This window comes from Pyrus communis, chromosome 13, assembly GCF_963583255.1.
Source record: "Pyrus communis chromosome 13, drPyrComm1.1, whole genome shotgun sequence".
Taxonomy (NCBI): domain Eukaryota; kingdom Viridiplantae; phylum Streptophyta; class Magnoliopsida; order Rosales; family Rosaceae; genus Pyrus; species Pyrus communis.
Window position 1 is genome coordinate 16,858,290 of NC_084815.1, and position 9,689 is coordinate 16,867,978.

The 9,689-nt window shown below is 36.6% G+C and overlaps 1 long non-coding RNA gene across 1 annotated transcript; it reads right to left on the minus strand.

Annotated features, from left to right (window-relative positions):
- Positions 1–390: 390 nt before the first annotated feature.
- On the minus strand, positions 391–1,211 carry LOC137713768 (uncharacterized). The gene is made up of 3 exons (XR_011065334.1): positions 1,072–1,211; positions 814–961; positions 391–696 (listed from the first exon to the last, which is right to left on the minus strand). It is a non-coding gene; the product is annotated as an uncharacterized lncRNA (long non-coding RNA).
- Between the last annotated feature and the right edge of the window lie 8,478 nt (positions 1,212–9,689).

Below are 9,689 nucleotides of genomic sequence, written 5' to 3' on the forward strand. Positions count from 1 at the left end.
GAGTTTGATCATACCAGTATTGAGAATTACATATATGGATCTGATTAGAATCGAATTCTGTTGTATTTTCTTTCATTTCATTTACATAAGGAATAGTTTAAGTGGTTAAAATTCAATTCAATTCTATACTCTCCCAATATTAAAGATAAAATGAAATAGAAATTCTTATTTATATATATGAAGAGAAAAACTCTTGCAAATAAACTTATCTCTCACAACGGATATTAAGCCAGAAACCAACGAAAACGAGATCGATTTATTCCAAAGCGAGAAATAATACATGACAGACAACCAATAACTATAAGATACCTCCTTTAGTGTAATAGTTAACTCAATAATGAGAATGGTTTTATAAGGTGAGAACTCACTGGATGCCAAAGAGAGAGAGAGAGAGAGAGAGAGAGAGTTATCACAACTCCAAAAGCTTCAGCTAAATAGGTGATATTATATTGCTAGCATCCGTAAACTGATTGAGTTCTCATACAAATCTTCCTAGATTTTCCCAGAAATATTATCGTTAATTATTATCTTTAGGTTGACCCAAAATCACACCCCAATCAACCTGCAGCCACGGAAGTTCCCATAGGAACCCATTTCCCGTTCACACTTTCTAAGCCTCTTCTGTCTGCTACATTAAGCAAGCTCTTGATTTTTCTCCACCAGTCTCACTTCTTTTGCAGATCTAAGCACACTGGCCTGACAAAAACAAAACAGGAAAAGGAAAAAGATTATTAAACTCAACCCACAACAGAAAAATACTAACACTAATCAATAATCAATGGTGCATTATTAATTTTTTTAAATTAATCAGACCTGGTCCTCAGTAATTTCCACAGAAAACCCATCAACAATGACGAGAGACAATGTCTTCTTGTAGCTTCCTGGCTGAAGGGTTCTTGACAACAGCTGGTCATGCTTCCGGCTTAGGTACAAATCTAGCTCATTTGGTCCTCCCTTTGTTCTATATATATATTATAGATAATTAGCATAATTTATTTGTATGAAGCAAAGTATAAAATGTGGTAAAATTATACATTAAATAAGTAGTAAAGAGAAGTTTATAGTACTAACCGATCCGCTCGAAGGCGTTCGTACTGAGGATCATAGTTCATGAAAACAAAATATAACTCGCTTTTTTTACCTTCCATTTGCTGCTATTCTACCTTTCTGGTGAGTTTGTCCTTCTGCTAGGGTTATATATTGACTCGTATACAATACAATATATGGCCTTCAGCTAGTTCTGAATGATATGGTTATTTATAGTTTGAAGTCATCACAAGAAGCCATTTTCTTTTTCATTTGGGATGCCCAAGTGTACTTCTAACATAAAATTATTAAATAATTATTGTGCTAATTCATGCTCCATGAAATGAAATTATATGATATACTTATATTTTAGGAGTGAATTCTAAACTGTTATGACATTTAAATTTCACTATTTTTATTAGAAAATATTAATTAATTAGTTTTTTTTTTAATATAACGATATATTTACACTCAAGATATTGAACTCGTCATCTACGAAATTCGAACTTAAGACTTCTTACTTACAAGTGAAGAAGAATACTACTAGGTCGTAGTACTAAGTTGTTACTTATTTAGTCAATTACGTTGGAGTATAATAATGCACATAATCACACCTGTTGAGAGTATGCATCTCATATCCAAAAAATAAGGGATATTGCATGTGTAAATATGCTTATTATTAGTTGTGACTACTTTTCATATTATCAGCTAGTTTTATAGTAAAATATCAATTTCTTCCAATATTTTTTCCAATTATTTCATAAGTTTTACACGATTCTCATAATGAAAGTGATACGAAAAATGGTTGGGATACATTTTGGAAAATAATGGGGAAGAGATTGATATCTAACATATCTAACATATATATTATAGGAATTCTTTAAGAAGAGGGGTCTTCATTTAAAAAAAAAAAAATGAAGACATCATTTTGACCGTTGGATTTGACTTTAATGAAATTATATGGTTGAGATTATGTGGTTTGTGATTTAATTTCATCCACACAATTTTATATATAGTCTTAGACTCTTAGTTGCAATTAGTACTGTGCTCCGAGGCAGTACCTGTTCATTTTTTAAAAGAATTTATAAATCGATTATTAAAGAGAATAAAGAGAAAATCAATAAACCAACTTAGTCTACCATTGACTTGGAATATGTCATCTTTTTATTATTGACACAACTGGCCAATATAGCAGTGACTTGAAAGTCAAATATCCGCATAGTAAATATACAACCAATTATGAAGGGCACCCCGTCCAAATGGTCGGTCATGTATAGGGATGGGCAACACTTATGACAGGTGGTAACCGCAATTATTTATTCATAATTATTTAATCTTTTATTTGCATAACCATTTATCTATTGGATAATTGTATAAACAATTATACTCATACCCATAACAGTTTATAAACGGTTAAACACACTCATAATTGCGTATCTATTTAACCGTAATAGCATATATCCGTTTATCCATTTTTGTTTATCCATTTACCATTTTTTTTACCTATCTACATGTTTTTTTAACAACTTAAAAATTAAAAAAAAAAAATTGTCATAATTTTCTGTTTTTGACAATTAAACATGGTCATATTTGACAACAAATCGATGAGATTTTTCTTAGTAGCCCAGCACCTGAACATCAAACACTAATTTATAACCGTAATTAGAATTTGGAAATTAATTACAGCAGCATCCATACACATGATCATGAAACATTGATTTATAACCGCGATTAGCAAGACTAAGAAAACACTAATCAGACATCACTAAACTTGAGACCGTCGCTCTAAAATTAATAGACAAGAGGCCCTCCATCCCTTCCAACCAAAATATGTTTAGCATGCAATGCATGATAAATAAACTCGAACTCGTAATCAGTGAGAACTTCCGACCTAAAAATTTCTTAATTTAGGGTTTTAGTTTTTTTTATTTTTTATTTTTTATTTTTTTTATTTTACATATATAAACATACACGGCTAAAAGGGTACCTGTTTATAACCGGGAGTAATATCCATAATCACCTATTTAAATTTCACAGGTAAACGGTTATTCCCGTAACCGTTTATTCATCTAACAGTTATCTATAACTGTAATCGTGAACTTTATTGGTATTTTGCCGACTCATGTACAATGGCTTGAAGTGATTTGCCAACGTGAAAGTAGGTCTGTTGAAGATCATTCGTCCAGACATGATCCTCCAGATAGTTGGTGATTCGGACGAGCTTTCGGAAATGTTCTTTGGATTTTCTTTTTCTTTAATTGTTGTCTCCGGGATCTCGATCAAGATGGTAGAAGGTTCGTCCCTTAATTAGGAAATCTCCCTCCAAACAGTGACCTAGGTTCTCCTTGGCCTGGAAAGAAGATGACAGGAAGATTGTCATGTTGATCTCGATCGGACCCCATCTAAGACACTCAATGAACTGGAAGGTTTTTTTCCTTGAGTTGGGTCATTTTCTCCGCTTTAGTTTGATTTATAATCTTTGAACCACGTTTCGTCATCTTTGTTGAAATAAAGTCAACAGCCTCGTCTGTTTCCAGTTCCACCTCGGGCTCAAACGTATACTCAACCAGCTCGATGTCATCTTCCTCGTCTCCCACAGATGAAGATCTAGGTGAAATCCTTTTTATTGGAAGGTTGTACCTTGTTACTGATTCCCCAGTCAAATTCTATGTATGCCTTTTCAGAATCCTTAGTTGTTATGAGCCCTTCACAAATCGCTTTTGTCTTCAATGATTTGCTCCGGACCTCTGTTTTCTAGGTTTTTCGCCATAGGCTCTTCGCCATAGGCTCTTCGCCATAGGCTCTTCGCCTCGACTACCTTTGTTCATTACTTTTGTTCATTCTAGTGCTTTAAAAAGTGGCTTAGGCGGCAATAGGCGCTCAGCGGTGAGGTGCTGTCCCGATTGGTTACCAAACGGTGGACAAAAGCGTGGAGTTGTTAGGGACCTGCTTGGGTGGTCCTAGGCAGCCTAGGTGGTGTCTAGGCGGTGGTGCTAGGCGGTTCAACCCGTCACCTGGAGTCACCGCAGATTCATCGATAAAATCTGACGAGGGGAGAGAGGGAGAGAGTTCGTGCAAAGGGGGATGGAGAGTGTTCGTGCAGAAGGGATATAGGGAGAAAAAAGGGGTTAATTACACTAATACCCCCTGAGGTTTATTGTGTTTTCACAAAATCCCCTCATTTTTTAAACATAACATCTCTTGAGGTTCTAATTCACTTTCACATAACCTCTTTAGGGCTAACATCATCTTAAAATAATTTCTAAAAGACAATTTTGCCCTAATTATTAAATACTTTATGAAAAATCCTTTATAAATAAATAGAATAAAAATTCAAATTAAAATCTTACATTAAACAATAAAAGGAAATAAAAGAAAATTGAAGAAATCTCGTTACCTTCATCCTCTACGCAATTAATTCATATCCCAATTCTCTTTTTTTAATTGGAAAAATGTGACAACCCGTTCCAAATTTTACATTTTTATGAAATTTAAAAGCGTGAATTTACAAAAATGCCCTAGAGGCAAAGATTTTGACTAACGTTGACCATCGTCTAGAGAGACATATGACTTATTCTTTTAGCATATCCTCGTAGTACTCATTGATGCGAATGCATAGGTGAAAGCCGTTTGAGAGTCCGATTATAACGATATAGTTATGGACGTTTGAAGTTGGTTATTGAGAGTTAGTTAAAAGAATAAGAAGGACCAATTAGATGAAAAAGAAGAAAAGGGTAGCAGCCCAATCAGAAATCAGAAAGAAAAAAAAAAGGGGGGGAAAAGCTGGGAGCTTTTCCCGTGGGTTTTCCGTTTGTATACCTCCATGACCACCCATCTTCCAAGGCCGATTCCGGCCAACTCTGATGGAGATTTTTGACACCACCACCACCATCTTGAAGCTTCATTTCCCTCTATAAAATCCACCCAAGAACCACTTTGATTAACCTCTGTACGTGGCGGTTTAAGGCCACGAAAGTTGATGGTTCTCACGGTGCCCCAACCACCCTTTTTTATTTTCCTGCAAAACGGCAAAGCGATGACCAATGCCACCACTTGGGCTTTGTAGCCCATCATCCCAGGAGAAAATCCCAACCAACCTTGACCCCCGACATGCCTAAAATTACACCTACCATTATACTTGACAAAATAGGCCTTAGGTGCCAACGTTTCCTTGCTTGGTATCATCACATTGAGAATGTCTTAAAGATGAAAGACATATCATGTATGCTCAAGCAATCCCCTCCTCATGTACCTCCTATGAAACTAGCTTCAAAGGAGGAGTGTCAAAATTATACTAGACACTTTGTGGATGACTTACAAGCCAAATGCTTAATCCTCACTTCACTTAGTAAGGAGCTTAAGAACCTACATGAGCACATGGACACTTCTTGTGCCATGGTTGATAGTTTGCATAAGATGCATGACATTGAGACAAGTAACATACGATTCTCAAATGTTTGTAGTCTATTGAATGCCAAAATGGCAAAGGGGACATCGGTCCAAAAACATGGACAAAGATGAAAAGGATCTTTGAAGATCTTAAGAGTTTAGGAACTTCCATCAATGGGAAAATGGCCCAAGACTTTTTCCTTGCATCTCTCTCGAATGATTTGACTAAGTTTATAGTAAACTGTAAAGTGAATAAATTTGATCATACTTTTACCAAGATGATTGACATGCTGTAACTTTGAACAAAGTTTCAAAAAGGACAGTGGGAGTGAGAATGCAATCACTAGTTGCATAAGAAGACAGCAAGAAAATCCAAAGGAACATGCTTTCATTGTGGAAAGGATGAACGTTGGAAGAAGAAATACAGGGTGCACATTGCGAGCCTTATGACATGAACTTTGGAAGGGACTATTTCTGTCATAAAGATTCCTTTTACAGTAAGCTCCAATTCCCGGATATTTGATTCAAGCGCTAGTCAACATATCTGTATTTCGTTGTAGGGACTAATAAGGAGCAGGATACTGTGGAATGAGGAGATGATTGTGCGACTTGGGAATGGCACTAAGATCTCCGCAAAGGTAGTAGGCACCTACATGCTTAAACTACCCTCTGGGGAAGTCTTGGAATTTAAAAATTGTTTATATTTTCCTTCATGTATAAAGAATTTAATTTCCATCTCTATGCTTTTACGAGATGGGCACTCATTATTGTTTGACAAAATGAGTTACACTTTATACTTGAACGCTCGTATTATCTCTCATGGTAATATAATAGAGGGACTTTTTCACCTAGACAAGTAGTGGGATGCATTGTATTGAAAGTCGGACTACCTCAAAACCCAAAAGGGCTAGAGAAGAAGTTAACCAAGAAAAGATGTGGCATCTTAAACTTGGACATGTGAACCTTGATAAGATTTGCAAAATGTCGAAAGACGGATATTTCCGCCTACTAGGTAATGACCAAATGGGTACTTGTGAATGATGCTTGAAAGGGAAAATGACCAAATCTCCATTCACTAGGAAAGGAGAGCATGCCACTAAAATTCTAGGGTTAATCCACACTAACGTATGTGAACATAGACCATTCACCGACGATCACTGTCGGTTTGGCTATGTGTATCTTATGAAGAACAAGTCAGAATCCTTTGAAAAGTTCAAAGAATTCAAGAATGAAGTTGACAAGCAAACTGGGAAGCAAATAAAGATCATAAGATCAGATCAAGGGGAAGAGTATCTAAGTAACGAGTTCTTAGATTATCTCAAAGAGTGTGGAATAATATCACATTGGACTCCACCAGGAACTCCACAACTTAATGGAGTTTTTAAAAGGAGAAATCGAACCTTGATGAACATGGTTCGTTCTATGATGAGTTTTACCGATCTACCAGTAACATTATGGGGATACGCTTTATATACAGTAGCTTACTTGCTTAAGAGAGTACCTTCCAAGTCAGTTTCACAGACGCCCTATGAGATATGGCATGGGAGAAAACCAAGTCTTAATCATACTAAGATTTAGGGTTGTGAAGCATATGTCAAGAAGCTTGAAGCTACTAAGCTTGAAGTGAGATTAGTTAGGTGTTATTTTGTAGGATATCCTAGAGAAACTATGGGATATGAGTTCTACCACCCTGACGATCAGAAAGTCTTTGTCGCCAGAACTGCTAAGTTTCTAGAGTATGCATTTGTTCTTAATGGAACTACAAGTAAAACAATGGAAATTAATGAGATTAATGATGAACCACAAACAAGCACTTGACAAGTTGATAACCCTGTTCCTGAACCCCTAGCTCCACATATATCTGAACGGGTCAGCAAGCCACCTGAGAGGTACAACTTGGATAATGACTTTAGGGAATTGCACCTTCTAGGTGATAATGACACAAAGGAGGACCCTAGGGACTACATTGAAGCAATGTCTGACATTGATTCAAAGAGATGGCAAGATGCCATGAAATCCAAGATGGATTCGATGTATCAAAATCAGGTTTAGACTCTAGTAGACCCTCCAGAAGGTATAATACCTGTTGGAAACAAATGGGTCTTCAAGAGGAACATAGGCGTTGATGGGAACGTGGAGACTTATAAGGCTACACTAGTAGCCAAGGGTTATAGGTAACAATAGGGATTGACTATGAAGAAACCTTCTTTCCTGTAGCCATGATTAAGTCTATTCGGATTCTGCTTGCTATAACTGCATACCATGATTATGAGATATGGTAAATGGACGTGAAGACAGCTTTTCTAAACAGCTACCTAGAGGAAGAGCTCTATATGACTCGACCTGAAGGATTCGTGTCCAAGTCTGAAAAGACAAAGGTATGCAAGCTTCAGAAGTCCATTTATGGACTTAAGCAAGCCTCCAGGAGCTGGAACATTCGTTTTGACACTGAAATCAAATCGTTTGGTTTTACTTAAAACGAAGATGACAATTGTGTTTATCAAAAGGTCGTTAGGGATGCAGTTGTATTCCTAGTGTTATAGGTAGATGACATATTACTATTTCAGAATGACATTGCAGTACTTTCTTTTGTAAAAGTATGGTTGTCCAAAACCTTCCACATGAAAGATTTGGGAGATCGATCTTATATGCTTAGGATAAAGCTCTATCGTGATAGATCTAGAAACTTAATTGGATTATCCCAATCTATGTACATAGATAAGGTGCTAAGTAGGTTCCAGATGTAGCAATCTAAGAAAGGTTTTCTTCATGTAAGACATATAATACACTTTTCCAAGTCCATGGAACCTATGACTCCAGAAGAAATACAGTAGATGAGTGATGTTCCTTCTGCTTCTGCCATAGAAAGTCTTATGTATGCCATGGTATGCACAAGGCCTAATATCCCATATGATGTGAGCATTACTAGTCAATATCAATCTAACCCAGGATCAGAACACTAGGCAGCTGTCAAGGTAGTCCTTAAGTACTTAAGAAGAACTAAGGACATGTTCCTTGTTTATGGAGGAGCGACAGAGTTGTGAGTGGAAGCCTATACAGACGTAGATTTCCAATCTGACGTCGATGATAGAAGTTCCAACTCCGGATATGTGTTTACTCTGAATGGCGGGGCTATCAGCTGGAAAAGCAAGAAACAAGATGTAATTGCTGATTCCACGACGGAGGTTGAATATGTTGCTGCAGTTGAAGTTGGCAAAGAAGCGTTCTGGATGAAGAAGTTCATTACTGAACTTGGAGTGTTTCTAACCATTACATCACCAGTAACTTTGTATTGTGATAATAGTGAGGCGATACCTCAGGCCAATGAACCCAGGGCTTATCAAAAGAACAAGCATTTTGATAGACACTTTAACATCATTAGAAGATATGTTGCCGAGGGGAAAGTCAACATCCTCAAAGTTGCCTCAGCCGATAACATAGCAGATCCACTAACGAAGCCAATGTCTCAAATCTAACTTGAATGCAATATGGAAAGGATAGGTATTCGATACATGGGAAAGTGTCTTTAAGTGCAAGTGGGGGATTGTTGGAAGTATTCCCACAAAGCCACTCATTTGATGTAATAGCTTTTGGAATACTTATTGTGTTAAATTATTATATGTTTAATGAAGGGCAAAGCTTATTGTTAATCAATGTTAATTGTATTAAGTAATAAGGGAATCCAAGAAATGTATTTAATCTAAGAAAGAAGTGATCTAAGTAAGTCAAATTAACAAGACATTTCTCTTATGCTTATTCCTAAAACATTCCTAGCCATAGGATTGCCAATTGGGCATTGACAATCCGTTAATGTTAGTATGTGTTATGTTAACTCAAGCGTGAGTATGACTAGTCTCAAGTCATTTAGTGTTGGACACTCAGACAAACACATAGGTGCTCAAAAGGTAATCGAGTACACTGAACTACGATCAAAAGAGAGTTCGAACATACATGTCATGTAAGAACTCGTACGTAGCAATATGCAAAGTAGTCATTTGATCTGAGACATCATAGATGTCTAATGATTAGGTCCTTGATCTTTGATCATGTCAACGACGTTCCATCGAGAGTGTCCACGACATTGTTGGGGTAAAGCTATCTAGTTATGTAGGCATATGAATGCACAACAAGGGATCTTTAACCTTCCACGGTGGAGGGAGAATACTCTGAGATATCATTCAGGAGTCTTTGGCCAAAGCATACGAATATGACTTAGGAAGTTTGTTTGAAATCATATTCAATTGAATCATATAGAGAAGTATTACATTGGATAG